The sequence below is a fragment of the Pelophylax lessonae genome, assembly GCF_965119305.1.
Source record: "Pelophylax lessonae genome assembly, chromosome: 4".
Taxonomy (NCBI): Eukaryota; Metazoa; Chordata; class Amphibia; order Anura; family Ranidae; genus Pelophylax; species Pelophylax lessonae.
The window spans coordinates 414,685,348-414,705,002 of NC_138771.1; the positions used below are offsets into that span (position 1 = coordinate 414,685,348).

At 43.2% G+C, this 19,655-nt stretch overlaps 1 protein-coding gene across 2 annotated transcripts in view; it reads right to left on the reverse strand.

The window, feature by feature from the left end:
* Positions 1–19,655, reverse strand: part of GABRA1 (gamma-aminobutyric acid type A receptor subunit alpha1) — a 288,453-nt gene that overhangs the window by 160,580 nt on the left and 108,218 nt on the right. The gene's annotated exons all lie outside the window — the stretch shown is intronic.

Consider the following 19,655-nt stretch of genomic DNA (forward strand, 5'->3'; position numbering starts at 1 on the left):
GATGCATAAGAAAGCCCGCAAACAGTTTGCTGAAGACAAGCAGACTAAGGACATGGATTACTAGAATCATGTCCTGTGGTCTGATGAGACCAAGATAAACCTATTTGGTTCAGATGGTGTCAAGCGTGTGTGGTGGCAACCAGGTGAGGAGTACAAAAGCAAATGTGTCTTGCCTAGAGTTAAGCATGGTGGCGGGAGTGTCATGGTCTGGAGCTGCATGGGTGCTGCTGACACTGGGGACCTACAGTTCATTGAGGGAACCATGAATGCCAACATGTACTGTGACATACTGAAGCAGAGCTTGATCCCCTCCCTTTGGGGACTGGGCTGCAGAGCAATATTCCAACATGATAACGACCCCAAACACACCTCCAAGTCGACAACTGCCTTGCTAAAGAAGCTCTCCAGACCTAAACCCTATTAAGCAACTGTGGGACATCCTCAAACGGAAGGCTGATGAGTGCAAGGCGTCTAACAATCACCAGCTCTGTGATGTCGTCTTGGAGGTGTGGAAGAGGACTCCAGTTGCAACCTGTGTAGCTCTGGTGAACTATATGCCGGAGAGGGTTAAGGCAGTGCTGGAAAGGTGGCCACACAAAATATTGATACTTTGGGCATAATTTGGACATTTTCACTTAGGGGTGTACTCACTTTTGTTGCCAGCGGTTTAGACATTAATGGCTGTGTGTGGAGTTATTTTGAGGGGAAAGCAAATATATATATATATATATATATATATATATACACCTGTTCTGATGCTCTAATCTGCAGGTCACATAATCGTTTTTCCTTGCTGAGCACATCATGGACCTGCAGGTGGGCATGTGTACCTCGGAATACATGTAACTGGTGACTGCAGCTTCCCTCAAGGCTGACTCAATTAGCTGCTGTTTGAGGAGGAGGGATAGGCGGGAAGCGTGGCTTCAATGACTACGGCAGATACAGGCAAGCTGTGTGCTTGCACAGCTTGCCTGTATCTCAGAACGTAATGACAGGGGACGCAAACTGACCACAGAAGACACAGGAAAGCTGTGCTATTGCACGGCTTGCCTATATCTCAGAACCTATTGACATTGGACGCAAACTGACCACGGAAGACACAGGAAAGCTGTGCTCTTGCACGGCTTGCCTGTATCTCAGAATGTAATGACAGGGGATGCAAACTGACTAGGCTAACACATATGCTTATCGTGACCAGTTTTCAATGTGGGGAACTGGCAGGAATTCAGAGGAATGACAGTAACAAGTAAGAACGTTATGTAAAAAGCACATATGAAATACAGAAAGGGAAATTCATTTATTCAATTAGAATTTTTGGGTTTACAAATACTATAATTTTAACAGGTTGACTGTGGGAAAATCAGGGTGGGAAGGCATGCAAGGTTGCTGTGACATACAAATGTGGACCCTGCCAGCATGCAGAAGACTCTTATTGAGGTTAAAAGCTAGCGTGTCTAGTCTTATCCAGTGCCCAGTGAAAAAGCAAATGTACTGCACACAGTTCTAGAATGTGACTGTTATATTGCCTTAATGGTGACAGCCAACGTGTGCAGACAGATACAGAACATAGTATGAATCCTGGCACACAAATAAATAAGCAGAAAAATGAGAAACAGGCAGGAGGCAGAAGGCGGAGAGCAGAATCCAAAATCAGCTCAATGCCTAACCAGAGGCAAAGCACAGTAACAGATATTTGAGGATAAGCCAAAAGCAGACAGAGTCAGATGCTGAGAACAAGCAGCATTGTACTAGGAGAGCAAATCTGAGCGTGCAGAAATCAGCCCACAGTTTACGAAACCGACAACACTGATCAGGCACTGACTAAATAATCTAAATTGAATTTAGGCAACACTGAATAAAAGCACTACTGATTGAGGTCAAGTGAGCATTGTGACCATGCCACTGTGCTGAATATTGACTAGCAGATGGCAAAGGTTGATCGTAGAGACACAGCAAGTCTAAGCATTCCAATCAAAGGTAGGTAGGTAAACAAGCCTCTTTTGGTCGCCAAGAAATGCAAAATGTTTGTACATTTTTTTAACCACTTCAGCCTTGCAAGATTTTACCCCCTTCCTGACCAGACCCTATTTTGCGTTTCGGCACTGCATTACTTTAACGGACAATTGCGTGATCGTGAGACACTGTACCCAAACAAAATTCACGTCCTTTTTTTTCCTACAAATAGAGCTTTCTTTTGGTGGTATTTGATCACCTGCGCAATTTTACATTTTTGCGCTATAAACAAAAAAAGAGCGACAATTTTGAAAATAAACAATATTTTTCACATTCTGCTATATAACATTCCCAAAAAAAAAATTAAAAATCAAAATGTTTTTAAATTTTAGGCCAATTTGTTTTCTGCTACATAGTTTTGGTGAAAAAAAAAATGCAATAAGGGTATTTTGATTGGTTTGCGCAAAAGGTATCACGTTTACTAACTACGGGAAAGATTTATGTAATTTCTATTTGTGAGGGGTGCTAAAGACCTAGAGCTTAATGTGCCACATCCTTGATAGAAATGCAAAAAATTGAGGTTCCCCTAAATCGGGACTTTTAAGGCACGTAAATTTTTAAGAAATAGATAATAGTAATATGAAAAATATTACATTTTATTAAGTTTACAAACACAATAGTAGATTAAAAAACATTGTGCAAGCAGGCAAAGGACAGAAGGAAACAACTCATATCGCTAGAACATATAACCCGACATGTTTCGGAGCTGAAATACTTGCTCCTTCTTCAGGGGTGGTGGTTCAAAGCGGTACTCTGGTGATAGAAAAATGGACGTATAAGAACCAACAATTATAGAGGTTTTTACATATTGGATAGTGACTATTACAGTTCACACATGCAATGAATACTTACAGAGTTAGATCATAACTGAGCTTAGAAAGCCTGCACAGGGGTTAAAAACATCTGGTGGTGTGGATCTATCTGGCGGACATATACAGCAGCATCAATTATGCAATCAATCAATATGTAATTTCTATTGGTTTTTTTTTATCAGTAATGGCGACGATCTGCGAATTTTTGCGAGACTGCAACATTGCGTTGGAAAGATCGGACCCCTAACTGACATTTTTGACACTTTTGGGGTACCAGTGACATTACTACAGTAATCAGTGCTAAAAATATGCACTGTTACTGTAATAATGACACTGGCAGGGAAGAGGTTAACCCTATGGGTGATCAATGGGTTAAATGTATGCCTCATGCTTACTGACGTGTGGCGGGGGGGGGGGGGGTTCTGTGACAGAGACAGCTATGCTGAATCCTGTTATCTGCTCCTGTCTGTCACTGAGAAGACACAATCGCCCCCTCTCCTTCTCCGTCTAAACACAGTGGGAGCGCGCCACCGATGTGCGCGCGCCGCCGAAATCAGTAGGAGTTTAGCGACATAGGTCTATGTTGCTGGACCCAGGGGAGCAGCACTGCCACAGTAGGATTACTGTGAGCAGTTGGTAAGTGGTTAAGGAGTTGACCTGAGTTGATCTGATCTGTGTCATACCTAACTATTGGCCGCCCACCCACTGTGAAATAAAGGCGGAGCAGTGTGGCTCTCGTTCCTGGTTGTATGTTAAATAGGCATTCAGTATTATCAATATATATTCACTGCTGGCCCATCTGCTATAGAGAAGTAGTGCCAAAAACATAGCTAAGCTATAGTACCAGAAACATCTTCCCCTTCTTTCGATCATCACATTATGTGCCTTGTTCTTTTTCAATTCCTCCTAAGCAGCATCTCGTTGTACAATTCCATGGTATAAAACAGGTACACACAGAATCTGGTGCAGCTGTGCATAGTTACCAATCAGCTTCTAATTTCAGATTTTTCAAATTAAAAGGTTCTAAAAGCTGAAGGTTTTTTACCTTCATGCATTCTATACATGAAGCGCTCCCCCCAGCTGCCCCATTCCTTACCTGAGCTCCCTCCAATCCAGCAATGTTCACGATAGCCTTGGCTGTTCCAGGACTCTACCTCTTCATTGACTGTAACAATGGTGGGAGCCCATTGGCTCCCACTGCTGTCAATCACATCCAGTGGGCCAATAAAGGGGACAGCGTGGGGAAGCAGCCACGGCTCTATGTGTCTTATGGACGCATAGAGCAGTGGCTCAGGAGCAAGCACACAGCGGTGCCCCCAGGGCAAGCAGCTATCTCTGGGAGCACTGTTTGAGGAGCCAGGAGAGCAGAAGAAGAAGAGGATTGGAGCTGCTCTGTGCAAAACCACTGCAGACAGCAGGTAAGCATAACATGTTTGGAATAAAAAACAAACAAAACAAAAACAAAGCTTTAATACCATAGTTACATAGTTAGATAGTAGGTGAAGTTGAATAAAGACAATAGTCCATCCAGTTCAACCTGTGTAGGTGTGTATGGCTGTAATCATCTCACATACCCCTGAATGTTCTGATCCTTGAGATGTACATCTAAGAGTCTTTTGAAAGCCACCATACTACCTGCAGAAACCACCTCTTGTGGTATAGAATTTCACAATCTTGTAGCCCTAACAGTAAAGAACCCCCCACGTTGCCTGAGGTTAAAACGCTTCTCCTCTAATCGCATTGTATGCCCTAGAGTCCTCATACAATCCCTTCGACTGAATAGCTGTTTTTCTATGCCGAGATCACCATTGAGATATTTATAAATTGCTATCATGTCCCCTCTCAGGCGTCTCTTCTCCAGGGAGAATAAATCAAGTGATTGCAGACGCTCTTCATAATTAAGTTCCTCCAATCCCCTAATCAGTTTAGTTGCCCTTCTCTGGACTCTATCCAGCTCCACCATATCCCTCCTGAGGACTGGCGACCAGAACTGGACAGAATACTCCAGATGTGGTCGGACCAGAGTTTTATAAAGTGGAAGGATTATAGTCTTATCTCTGGAATACATCCCTTTCTTTATGCATGCTAATATTCTGCTGGCTTTGGCAGCTGCCGCTTGACATTGCATGCTATGGCCTAGTCTATCATCTACCAAGACTCCCAGATCTCTCCACATTAAACTTCATTTGCCATGTCGTTGCCCACTCTGTTATTTTGTCCAGGTCATTCTGTAGGATATCTGCTTCACGCTGTGCAGTTATTGCCCTGCCCAATTTTGTGTCATCTGCAAAAACTGATATCGAACTACTGATCCCGTCCTCAATGCTGTTTATGAATAAATTAAACAAGGTTGGTCCCAGGACTGAGCCTTGGGGGACCGCGCTTACCACCTCAGACCAGTCTGAGTATGCGTTGTTTATTACCACCCTTTGGACATGCCCTTTTAGCCAGTTCCATATCCAAGAGCAAACCCTGCGGTCGATACCTGCAAACCTTATTTTATAAATTAAGCGCTTGTGGGGAACTGTATCAAACGCCTTAGCGAAGTCCAGGTACACCACATCCACTGGTCTCCCCCTATCTAGCTCACAGCTCACCTCCTCGTAGAATGTTAAGAGATTGGTTTGACAAGAACGCCCATTTGTAAACCCGTGCTGTTTACTGCTGATGATGTTGTTGTCTTTAGCAAACTCCACGATATAGTCCCTTATCATCCCCTCCAGAAGTTTACATACTATCAATGTCAAACTGACAGGCCTATAATTTCCCGGTATATGCCTCTGACCCTTTTTGAATATCGGTATCACGTTAGCTTTCATCCAATCCCCTGGTACATCTCCTGCCCTAATACTGTCAGCAAAGATCAGGAACAGTGGTCTAGATATAATCTTACTGAGTTCCTTGAGTACTCTTGGATGTACGCCATCCGGGCCTGGTGATTTGTTTGTGTTAAGTTTATCCAGCCTTTCCCTGATTTCACCCTCTGTTAGCCATAGCGGCAAGACCTGTGTATTACTACTAACCATACAGTCATGGTCAGTGTACCCCTCCTTTTCCTGTGTAAAGACTGACGAAAAAAAGCGTTCAGCATGGTTGCTTTTTCAGTGTCCTCTGTAACCATCCTCCCATCATCGTTAATTATGTGTGCAATATGCTCTTCCCTAGTTTTTTTGCTGTTACATAGTTACATAGTTAGTGAGGTTGAAAAAAGACATCAGTCCATCCAGTTCAACCTATGATGTGTGTGTGTGTTTGCTTTTACCCGTACATTGTATACCCCTGTATGTTGTGGTCTTTAAGGTGTCCATCTAATAGTTTTTTGAAACTATCAATGCTCCCTGCTGATACGACTGCTTGTGGAAGAGAATTCCACATCCTTACAGTGAAGAACCCCTTACGCACTTTAAGGTTAAACCGCCTTTCCTCTAGTTTTAGTGAGTGGCCACGTGTCTTATTGTATCTCCTTTCTCTGAATAGTTTGTTCCTTATGCTCGGGTCACCAGTACAGTATTTGTACATTGATATCATATCCCCCCCTCAAGCCTCTCTTCTCCAGAGAGAATAGGTTCAGTGCTTGTAGTCTTTCCTCAGAGCTGATGTCCTCCATTCCCCTAATTATTTTTGTTGCCCTTCTCTGGACTTTCTCCAGTTCCAGCACATCCTTCCTGAGGACCGGTGCCCAGAACTGGACAGCATACTCCAGATGTGGCCGGACCAGAGTCTTGTAGAGTGGGAGAATAATCTCTTTATTTCTGGAGTGAATCCCCTTTTTTATACATCCCAGTATTCTGTTGGCTTTGCTTGCGGCGGCTTGGGATTGCATGCCACTGCCAAGCTTGTTGTCTACCAGTACCCCCAAGTCCTTTTCCATCCTAGACTCACCCAGAGGTTCCCCCTAGTGAGTAGCTTGCTTTCTGGTTTCTGGCCCCCAAGTGCATTACTTTACATTTTTCAACATTAAATCTCATCTGCCATGTAGTTGCCCACCCCGTTATTTTGTTCAGGTCCGCTTGCAAGGTTTCCACATCCTGCATAGAAGATATTGGCAAGCCTAGTTTAGTATCATCTGCAAATACTGAGATTGTACTAGATATCCCCTCCTCTAGAACATTTATGAATAAATTAAACAGGATTGGTCCCAGGACAGAACCCTGGGGGACCTCACTTTCCACACCCGCCCAATCCGAGTACTCCCCATTAATCACCACCCTCTGTACTCTCCCCTGGAGCCAGTTCTCTATCCAGGTACTCACCTTATGGTCCATACCTACCTTCCTTAGTTTGTACAGTAAGCATTTGTGGGGAACGGTGTCAAAGGCCTTTGCAAAGTCCAGATACACCACATCCACAGGCTTTCCTTTATCTAGGTGGCAGCTCACTTCATCGTAGAAGGTTAATAGATTGGTTTGTCACGAACGATTTTTCATGAATCCATGCTGATTACTACTTATAATACCGTTTTCATTACTAACGTCTTGTATGTGGTCCCTTAACATCCCCTCCAAAATTTTGCAGACTACTGATGTTAGGCTGACCGGCCTATAGTTACCCGGGATATATCTCGGCCCCTTTTTAAATATTGGTACCACTTTGGCTTTTTTCCAATCAGCTGGCACCATAGCAGTCTGTAAACTATCCTTAAAGATCAAGAATAATGGTCTGGCAATTACCTGGCTGAGTTTATTAAGAACCCTCGGGTGCAAGCCATCCGGTCCCGGGGATTTATTTGTTGATATATTTAAAGAATTTCTTTGGGTTCTTTTTACTATCCTCCGCTATTTGTCTCTCAAAGTTGATTTTAGCCATTTTGATTTCGTATTTACTTTTCTTATTTGCCACCTTGTATTGCTCGAAAGTCGATACTGTGCCCTCTGATTTATATTTCTTGAAGGCCATTTTTTTTCCCCTAATAAGTTTTTTAACGTTATGGTTTAGCCAGCCAGATTTGGCTTTGTCTCTTCTAAATGTATTTCCCATAGGAATGCATTGCAAGATGCATTTGCTTAATGTGTTCCTAAAGCATTCCCATTTTTCCTCCGTGGTCAGTGATCCCAGGGTTTTGTCCCAGTTTATCCTTTCCATCAATGAGCACAATTTTGGAAAGTTTGCCCTTCTGAAGTTTAGGGTTCTTATGTTCCCCACTTGCCTTGTTATATTGTTATTTACACTAAATGTGATCATCCTGTGATCGCTAGAGCCCAGGTTGTCCTGGACTCCTACCTCCGAGATTAGGTCTGGGTCATTAGTGATCAATAGATCCAGGACTGCATTTTCCTTAGTAGAAGAATCTACCAACTGTGACATGTAGTTGTCCTTTAAGGTTTCTGTGAATAGACGGGCCTTCTGTGGGTGTGCAGTCCACTCTTCCCAGTCAATGTCGGGATAATTGAAGTCCCCCAATATGATGACTGATCCCAGTTTTGCCATTTTACCCAACAGTGATAAAAATTCCAGCTCTACCTCCTCCCTTTGGTTGGGTGGCCTATAGCAAACCCCCACTATTACTTTACCCTTTTTTTCTTCCCTATGGAGTTCTACCCACACGGATTCTAACTCCATACTCATCCCTTCCGTAATATCACTCCTCTCATTACCTAAAGGGTAATGTCCAAGCTCCTTTCCAGGTTGTTGATGCTACGCAGTGTTGCCACTATGTTTTCTAGATCCAGGATCTGGGCTTCCAGAGCAACAAGTCCCACACATCCTGCACAGCAGTATTCGCCCTTGATTGGTTCATCAAGGAACGCATACATGGAGCAAGAAGTGCACTGAGTGGAATCCGACAATCCTATCGGACATTATTACCCACTACTCTATGGGGATAAGGGTAACCACCTGCTATTCCTTACCTACACTACCTCTATCTCCCCTGGTACCAAACCTGGGGTACTCACCAGTCGCTAAGATACTCACCAGTCGCTAAGATACTCACCAGTTGCTAAGATACTTACCAGTCTTCCCAGGTACTCAGTCGCAGAGCATGCTCAGTCAGTCACAGGGCACGGTCAGTCACGGTCAGTCGCAGAGCACCGTCAGTCGCAGGGCACCATCAGTCGCAGGGCACCGTTTAGGACAAAGAAACCTAGACACTGATTGGTTACTATGCACAGCTGCACCAGTTTATGTGTGCATCAGTTTTAGTAAATCTCCCTCTGTAAAGGGTGTTTTCTCCTTGCCTTGCTGGATTGAGTCAGCATGTTCCAATAAAAGATACACTATATTGTCAAATGTATTGGAACACCAGGCTTTACAAGCACATGAACTTTTTATGGCATCCCAGTCTTAGTCTGTAGGGTTCAATATTGAGCTGGTCCACCCTTTGCAGTTATAACAGGTTCAACTCTTCTGGGAAGGCTGTTCACAAGGCTTAGGATTGTATCTATAGGAATGTTTGACCATTCCTCCAAAAATGAATTTGTGAGGTCAGGCACTGATTTTGGATGAGAAGGCCTGGCTCGCAGTCTCCGCTCTAATTCATCCCAAAGATGTTCTTTCGGGTTGAGGTCAGGGACCTTTCTTTGTGCACTGGTCCAAATCATTTGGTGGAGGGGGATAACAGTGTGTTTTTTTCCAGGGGGGTTAAGCTTGGCCCCTTAGTTTCAGTGGAGGGAACTCCTAAGGCATCAACATACCAAGACATTTTGGACAAGTTCATGCTCCGAACTTTGTAGGAACAGTTTAGGGAAGGCCCCTTCCTGTTCCAACATGACTGCGCACCAGTGCACAAAGCAAGGTCCATAAAGACATGGATATAAAAACAAAAAGCGGAGCGCCTCTAAGTGTTATCAGTTTAATTAAAAGGGTAAGGCAGGTACAGGAAAACTGCTCACATTTAAAACAGTATAAAATATCTCATCTGTTAGGTGGTCTGCAGGAACACAGGGGTTCACAGCTGGATGTTTGTGGCTCCAAGAGGTGGTGCAGGGGATGGTGAAGGAGGGAGATGTCTGGAGGGCCAAGAGACCAGATAGTAGGATGGCCAGCAGCTTCAGGAAGGTGCTATATAGGTATGTGTGATGCGCCAACTCTTATCCTGCTTGTTCATAATCATAAAGACATGGATGAGCGAGTTTGGGGTGGAGGAACTTGACTGGCATGCTCCTAACACCAAACCGATTGAACACCTTTGGGATGAATTAGAGCAGAGAGTGTGAGCCAGGCCCTCTTGTCCAACATCAGTGCCTGACTTCACAAATGCCCTTCTGGAAGAATGATCAAACATTCCTATAGCTATACTCCTAAACCTTGTGGACATCCTTCCCAGAATAGATGAAGCTTATTTAGCTGCAAAGGATTGAACCCTACAGACTAAGGGCTCTTTCACACGGGCGATCCGATCAGATCCGCCTGTCAGTTTTTTAGGCGGATCTGATCGGATCCTCCATGCAGCTCTATGGGGCAGCAGATGTCAGCGGAGACACCTCCGCTGACACCCGCTGCCATCCGTATCCGATCCTGTCCGTGAAATCTGGACGGATGGAAACCCTATTTTTCCATCCGTTCAGGGATCGGATCGGTCTGCTCTCATCCGATCCCCCATAGAGAGCAGCGGGAGCTGTGACACCTCCCTCTCCGCACTGCAAGGGGAGACGGAGCTGTCATCCGCCGGCTCAGCGGGGATCGGCGGATCGATCCCTGCTGAGCAGCACGGTTCCGCCTACGGAGGCGGACCATGTGAAAGAGCCCTAAGACTGAGATGCCATTAAAGTTCATGTGTGTGGTAAAGGCAGCGTCTTTACAATATAATGTTTGTTTTTTATTGCTGCTGCCCCTGCTGATGAATTTGGTTACCTTTTTGAAAGAGCCTTAGTAGGCAACAGGAATTTTGCTTCTACCTGTACTCAGAGAAGCAAACACTCTCATCTTGTACTCACAATATTTAATACAGCGTTGACGTGCTTATAGAGGTAGTCAAACATCTGTAAGCTACAATTTCCTTGAGTTGGAGTGTCTCGGATCAACTTATATAAAAGATTACCATTGTGTCATTCTAAGATCTGCTAAAATGGATGCAAAAAACCTACCTCAGCTTTGAACATTAGCAAAAAAAAATGTATGCAAACAAAAGCAATTCAGAAGCTTCTCAAAAACAGCTCTGGAGCAGTTTGACCACTTGCCGACCATATCACGTACATATACAGCGGCAAGGTGGCACTGCTGCACTTGATTATGTACCTAGTACGTGATCCGACACTTCTGGGTGGGGGGGCGCGCATGTGTGAACCCGTTTACCACTGTGATTATACACAACAGGAGCTGACCTGAGGGGACCACAAACTCTATGTCCACCAGCACCGGCTGATCATCCAGCACAGAGGCAGAATGTTGTTCTGCCTATGTAAACAAGGCAGATCACCATTCTGACAGGAGGAAAGGCATGGATCCTGTTTCTCTGCAAAGCAGAGACTAGAATATGTGTCTTCCCCTAGTAAAAACACCCAACACAGTACATGAAACACTGGCTAGGAACACTGGTAACGCTTTGATCACCCCTGATGTTTAACCCCTTTCCAACCAGTTTCATTGGTACAGTGACATTGCATATTTTTAGCACTTATCACTGTACCAGTGTCACTGATCCCAAAAAAGTGTCAAAAGTATCAGTGTTTGACTGTCCCCACCACAATATTGCAGTCCTGCTATAAGTCGCTAACTAGTAAAAAAAAAAATTAAAATATTCCATAGTTTGTAGACACTATAACTTTTGCGCAAACCAATCAATATACACTTATTGGGATTTTTTTTTACCAAACATATATAGCAGAATACATATTGAGCTAAATTGATGATGAAATTCAATTTTGTATTCAATATGTTTTATAGCAGAAAGTAAAAAATATTGTTTTGTTTTTTTAAATTGTCAACCTTTTTTTGTTTATAGCGCAAAAAATAAAAACCGCAGAGAGGGTCAAATACCACCAAAGGAAAGCTATATTTGTGGGAAAAAGGACGTACATTTTATTTGGGCAAAGCGTTGCATGACCGCGCAATTGTCAGTTAATTAGTAACGCAGTGCCGTATCACAAAAAATGGCCTGGTCAGGAAAGGGGGTAAGTCTTCCGGAGGTCAATACAACTCAAAAGCAACCTAGATGCAAAACATCTCCCTCAAGGCATGAACCAGATTTGCTTGTGCGTGGGTGTCATCTATACTTGGACACGCGGGGGGTACCTTTTACACAGAGCAATCTCATCGATGCCTGGGACCAGGCGGAGACTATAGTCATGTGAAAAATTTACCTTCACGGCAGTTCCCCTGAATTAGAGATGAGCCTTCACTGTGTGTATTAATAAAGTGCAAAGTTTGTCCCATGTCACTACACACTATAACCTGTATGTTGCATTAGGAGGGATGTGCTGAGCCTGCACCCACTCCATCAGTAACACAGTACCTCTTTTACCTCACTCCTAATAACAGAATGGGGTCCCACCTAGAACATAGCACGGACCTCATTTGTGCTCTTACCTAACTCTTTCCATTCCATACCTCATAACCAAGTCATAGATCCCTGTAACGCAAGTTCAGATCCAGTTACTATTGGATACAGCCTGCTAGGGACAGAGCCAGAACATCAACCCACTCACTACTGGTGGACTTGTCACCTTACTAGGTACCATGCTGGTGGGTTGCTTGTAGCTTGTTCCTTTACTTACTAACCCATAGCAACTACTCTCCATTTGTTGACTTGCAGAGTTAACCTTTTATAGTCACGTTACTTCATACCCCGTAGTGCTGTTACATACTAGCGTTGGGCGAGCAGTTTGGGTCAAGCTCAAGTTCGCCTGAACATCACCTGTTTTTGTGTTCAGTGAGCACCAGAATTTTCAGGCATCTCGGCGGGATGTTCGCCCGCTGACCACACAGTGAATAGCTTCCAGTTGTCAAGGAGCGGGCCGGGAAGCCGCCCACCACGTCCTTAACTATCTATGGGCTCCCTTGTTAAAAGGGCTTCCAGATTCCGATAAGCCCCCTGCCCACAGACCCCAACAACCACTGCCCAGAGTTGTGGGGAAGGGACCCTTACCCTCATAAACATGGGGAAAAGGTGGGGTGTTTGGGGTGGAGGGGCACTATATTAAAATGAATTTTTCATTTTTATTTTTTCACCTTAAGCATCATTAAAATCACTGCTCCTTTAAAAACGTTTTTTTTTTTTTAAACGTTTGCATTGATACATTTCCTCCAGGGCAGTACCCAGGCCCTCATACCTTTTTTAAGTCCAATAACTTGCATATAAGGCTTCAAAAGGGGGGCTTTTGATTTTTCAAGTTCGGGTCTTAAAGACTTTAATAGAGTTTCTGGTTCGGGTCCAAACTTTTTACATGTTCGGAAGTTCTGGTGCGAACCGAACCAGGGGGTTTTGGACCCAACATTATTACAGTCCCTGGTTCTTTTGGATATTCCAGAACCCACATGCACTCCTTTGAACAACTTTAGACCAAACTCAGAACAGTTAATGAAACTTTATTGGAGAGAGGCAGCATAACAGTTGATTACTGACCCTGGCTAGAATAACGTAATTTCTCAGGCATTCCTCCATGAGGTGATAGTCCATAACGGCATTGTTCATGGCTTGAAAATCCTCTAAAAACACCAATGCTCACAGGTGATGCTGGAACTCACTGGACCAACTGGAACCTGCTTCCTTTTTTTGAAACTCAGCTGTCTCCCTCATTTTAGCACAAGTGGGATGGTTGATCCAAAAGCCCAGGGACTGAGCTAGAAAGACTTAACCCTTTCCTCAGTCTGGGCCAGCCACTGGCACACTAAGCCATACACACTTCAACTTGCCTACATGCACCCCTTTGAATAACTTCAGACCAGGCTCAGAACGCTTTATACAACTTTACCGGATAGATACAGCATTACAGTTGATTACTAATGCTGACTAGAAAAATGTAATTTCTCAGGCATTCCTCCATGAGGTGAGAGTCTATAATGGCATTGTCCATGACTTGGATGTCCTCTGAAAACGCCAATGCTCACAGGTGATGCTGGAACTCACTGGAGCCACTGAAACCTGCTTCCTTTTTTTGGAACTTAGCTGCCCCTTATTTTAGCACAAGTGGGCTGGCTAGGACCAAAAGCCCAGGGACTGGGATAGAAATAACGTAACCCTTTCCCCAGTCTGGGCCAGCTGCTGGCTCACTAAGCCATACACACTTCAACCTGCCTACATGCTGGCGTGGAGGAAATCTTTATACACTAGCTTTTAAAGTTGTAGTAGAAATGGGTGGTTTGGTGAAATTCTAAAGCATATTAGAAAATGTTTTACTCTGTGTAGCCAAGTTGATAAAATATTAGATTTCTTCTTCAAATTCAATGGATTAGTTAGAGCAGGAAATACTATTAGTGTTAGTAATGTACAAAAGCACAACCTTTATTTTATGGTGAGATTTTACAGGAGATTAGTATAATTGTACTTTCTTTCTTTGTTTTGTAAATTGAATGGGCTCATTGCATACTCCACCGACCGCACATCCCCTCGTCCAACCATCGCCAAATATCTGAACTATGTAGAAGTACCATCAATCCAGATCTCTACAAATCGACGGAGTTAAAATTTTGATCTTCACTGACTATTCCATTGAAAGTCTCAAGGAAAAGGTAAGCTTTTCAACATATCTGCACGGGGCTTTTTCAGCAAAACGTGAAATTCACTCTGGCCTTCCCTGCTGTTCTTCGTCTCAAAACACCTAACAGAGACCATCTTTTCTTTCACGACCCTTCAAAGGCTAAAGCATACCTTCGTACCCTACATTCAGGAAACCAATCAAATCTCTCCTCGAGGTCTTCACAGTTCCCCTGTCCCCTGGATCAACAAAGCCCACATAAAGACTTCCAAAAGCACCTAAAATTCTCCAGGCCAAACAATCACCCCAGGCCACGCTGATACTTCACCCCCCTTGACTTATCTCAGTTTTCCACGGGTAACTGCATGACTGTTACATTGGTATCCTTAAGATGGCACTTGTTGTTGTTTATATGTTACCCTTCTTTTATGGCCATTCCTAGATGTATAGCCTGTACCTCCTTAACTTTGCTCCTGAACTTTTTCTCCACGGGCTACACAATTGGAAGCTGTTATGTCTCCCTCTCAAATGACCCAGGTTCACCCCACTAACAATCCACAACTGAAAGGGTGAACTTACAATACATCGAACGAGTCTGATACTGGGAGTTGGCTTGAACAGTGATCCAATGTGGAAAAAAGCGAGGTGCCATGATTATTTTCCAATATGGTTCATTTTCGTTATCCTCTTTGTATGTTTTTCCCTCCACCCAACCTAAGTTTTCTCTATCCCCTTACACCAGCTTGGCAACCAGCCTTTAGCAAATCTCTTTAGGAAACTCTCACCGACATATCTAAACACATCTCCTCTCACCTCCTTAGATAACCATTTTGCAACTGCAAATCCAGCTCACGTCTCCCTCTCAGACCTCCCCCATGAAAGTTATTTCATGGAACGTGAAAGGGCTTAGATCCCCCATCAAGAGACTCAAAATCTTAGGACACCTTCAGAGACTAAAAACTGATATAGCTTTATTACAGGAATCCCATTTGACCTCCAACTACTTCCATCAACTGAAAAAACTCTGGATGGGCACAGTGTTGGGTTCTGGTGCTATCAGGCGAAAAGCAGGTTCCCTCATTCTAATACATAAAAGCCTTCCCTGCAAAGTCCTTTCAGTAGACTCCAACAGCCAGGGTCGCTTTCTTACTGCTCACCTATTCTTATATAACAGAGATATTTTATTCACAAACGTATTTGTACCCAACAACTTTAGGAAACAATTTTTTAGGGAGTTATCCACCAAATTAGTAAAGCTTCCACATATCCCACATAGTTGGGGGGAATTCAACTCTGTGCTACACCCAACCGATGATTGATCCACACCCAAACGCCCGAGTAAGACCCCTGTAGAGCCAGACATGACCCACTTTACCCCTGTAAAAGACTCCCTCTACCTCACTGACACATGGAGACTATTCCACCCAGCAGGCAAGGAATTTACATTCTATTCAAATCCCCATAACGTTTTCACCAGGATTGACTACATATTCTGTACTGACAGCATTTTACCAATGATCACAAGGGCAGAAATCCATGACATAGCCATCTCAGATCACGCCCTGATCTCGATCTCATTTGAAAACCCAAACTCCCCACCTAACCTCCGACTATGGTGCTTTCCCTTATACCTACACAACAACACAGACTTCCAATCATACATCGACTTGGCATGGAAAGAATTTTCTTCCACCAACTCGACTCACCTGGACAACCCAAACCTATACTAGGAAGCAGGCAAAGCATATCTCTGGGGAAGGGTCATTCCATTTGCAACATCCTATAAGAAACACGCCCTAGCTAACTTCAGAGAAGCGAGTTTTCGCCTCAAAGAAGAACAGAGTTGAATGGCAGGCAGCCAAGTGTGCCTTTGATACTTTGGCAGATACATTAGAGCTGACCAAACAAGCACACATGGAGGCCACATTTCACAAATATGGTACAAAGGCGGGCAAGGTTCTGGGGAGATTTTGCAAAGGCCCAAATCGCCCTACATACATCACCTGTCTAAAAGATATTTCAGGCACTTTTTAAACCACCCCAAAGCAGAGTAATGAAACAATACTACAATTTTACTCTTCTCTATATCATTCTGACCCAATCCAAAAGAGTACTGCCCAAAACCTTCTAAATAAACTACACATACCAATGATTTCCACCTCCCAACTAGAGACTCTAAACACACCTATATCTGCAACTGAGTTATCCAATACCATCCGCCCCCCTAGCTCTTAATAAAGTCCCAGGCCCAGATGGGTTTATGGGGGGGGGTTCTACAAAACCCTGCACGAAACAGTAGAACCCACCCTATTAACTGTATACAACAACATATGGTCAGGGGATCCGTACCTACCCATGTAAAATCAAACACTCATTTAACTACTATCAAAAAAAGGAAATGATCTCCTTGAGCAAGGTTCTTACAGGCCTATATTGCTCCTGAATCTCAATGTCAAAATGCTCTCAAAAATAGTGGCCACCAGACTCGCAAATATTATCACCTCCCTGATACATCCAGCTCAATCAGGTTTTGATAAAGGGAGAACAGTCACCCTAAATATTAGGAAAGTCATGATGGTCCTAGAGCATTCCAAAATCAACCCACCAAAAGACACTGCCATTATCACTCTGGATGCGGAGAAAGAATTTGACAATGTCAGCTTTGATTGGCTCTCTATGGTTTTAACCAAAATGGGCTTTAAGGTCCCTTCAAACAAGTAGTCAGCTCAATGTATAACTCTCAAGGGGCCAGACTGGTGGTGGCAGGTCTCCTCTCCAAAGAGTTCCATCTTTACAAAGGAACGAGACAGGGTTGCCCCCTCTCACTTTGAAATACGTACTGCTCTATTCACGGACGACAAGCTTATATTTTCAGCCAACCCTACATCAGACATGACCACCATAAAAAAAAAATTGACGAGTTTAGATTATGCTCTGCATGCACAGATATAGTAGAAAAATTCTCCATACCTAAGTCACATGTCTTCTACTATCTGCAATGTGTCAGCTTCATCCACGCCTCGTGTGGAGGGGGAAGAAAAAGATTCCGGGCTAATATTATAGATCGCCTACTTGAAGAGGGGTCCTATACCATATCGGATGTCTACAAACCATTGATCCATCACACTCGCTTCATCATCAGTGGTGAATTGGGGCAAGGACTTTCCAGATGATGAGATTATATGGAAATTGTTGCATGGTTACAACAAAGTCCTTCAGCTAATTCCCAATGAATCTTGGAGAGAAACACAAATGAAATTGATTCATTGTGCCCATACCTTTCCTGTCTGGAAAAACCAAGCCACAATCTGCTCTGTGCCCTTTTTGTCGTCAGACAAGACCATCCCTAATCCATCATTTCTGGTCATGCAAATACATCTTGACCTTCTGGAAACAATTCATATCCTTAATTTATGGGATTACCTTGCTCCAACTCCTAGAAGACCCTTTACTTCAAATTTTTGGATACTGGGACAAACAACTTCTGACATGGTCCCACAACACTCGACATAAAGACTGGATACTTATCTGCCTTCTAATGGCCCGGAGAGCTATTCTAAAAAACTGGACATCTTCCTCTAGCCCAAAAGTCACACAGGTCAATGGGACTTACTGCTGCTACTATACAAGGAGAAAATTATCATAGATTTCAATCACAGCACCTTCAGGAAACGCTTCCACTTAAGATGGCAAGCCTTTATGAACTCAACATTGTCTCAGGGGGGAACTTGAGTCTTTTGACAGTTCTTTCTCCTACTACACGGATCTCTATGCGCCCTACAACAAGGATGATATCTCTTGACAACTTTTTTCTTCCACTAACCTTCCAGGGATGCAACTCAGAGGGTCAAGTTTTGCTTTTGAACTCTACTATAGGCCCAGAAGCCTCATCCATAGGTAGATGGTGCTTTTTCTCTTTCTCTCTCTTGTATTTATGTCTTGCCTTTACACCCCCCCCCCCCCACACACACACACACACACACACACTCTATGTTATGGGAATCTTGCAAGGAGGATCCATCCAGTTTTTAGTCAAAGGTTTATAATTTTACTCGATGTGCTGTATATGTTTTATGTTTCCTAAGTGCTTACCACCCATATTTGCAATATACACTTGTACACAAACTGATAAAAAAGTCCTATTACGACAACTTTTTCTCATTCAGTTGTAAATGTTACTTAACTAAAATGTTCTATATCAGCGGTGTGGGAACCAGTCCAGTTGTCTTTGCCATGTCTCTGTAATGCTATTTCTTTCAATAAATTTGGTTGAAAAAAAAAATAAAAAAATATGTGCAGTGAGATTAGACTGTGGCCCTTTTAACAATTCAGGTCACACAGAACAACACTATTCCAAATCTCTGACCTCTAGCCTATCATTTCCGGTTTCCTTCGTGTCCAAACTCCCAGACCTAAATCAGACCCTCCAAATTATCTACATCATCTTTGTGTGACTAAAACGATATTACCTTAACTCACACAAACAAATTTAGGAGTAGCAACATTGACAATTAACACATTAACATTGACATATTGACAATTAATTGAAAATAGCAAATAATAAATATAAATAATAAAAATCTGATAAATATTAGTAAAATTAGTTTAAAATACAAATATCATTGTTAGATTACTTATTAATATCAGATGAGGATGATAAAGAGAAAGTAATGTGATTACTGATATGGGCTATAGAGAACGCCAGTAAATATGAAAAAATAAAAATCTAACTGTGTTTGCCCAGCTGGAAGCAAAGTGTTAAGACCTCATTGTAACAGCTCCCAAGTGCCATTAGATGTCCCAATAAGTCCAGAATTTATTTAGGCACCTTTCTAAGGGGAGCCAAGCGTAGGACTAATATGTCCTCTGCAGTAGGCTTGAGAGGTCTGTGTGGCAACTGAACACTGACAAGATTTAGGGGGCCCTTTTGGCACTGAAATTGTGTATAAACACTGTGTACTGTGTTACAGCTTGTTCAATTAAGCTTTGACTAAAAAACATTGAAGCTGATTGGTTTCTATGCAGAGCAGCACCAGATTTTACACTCTCCAGCTTTAGTAAATCTACCTCTCGGTGTCTGTAATAGGGTGGGATGAAAACTGAGAGGAGTGGAGAGTAGAAATTTTTTTCAGAACCATAGTGTCCTCTAGTTGTTATTGGGGTAGTTGGCCTGCCAATGAATTACCATCACTGTGACATGGATTGTATGCATTCCTTTTCCCCTGAAATGTATTTGTCTCTAGGACCTCGGTGTTGC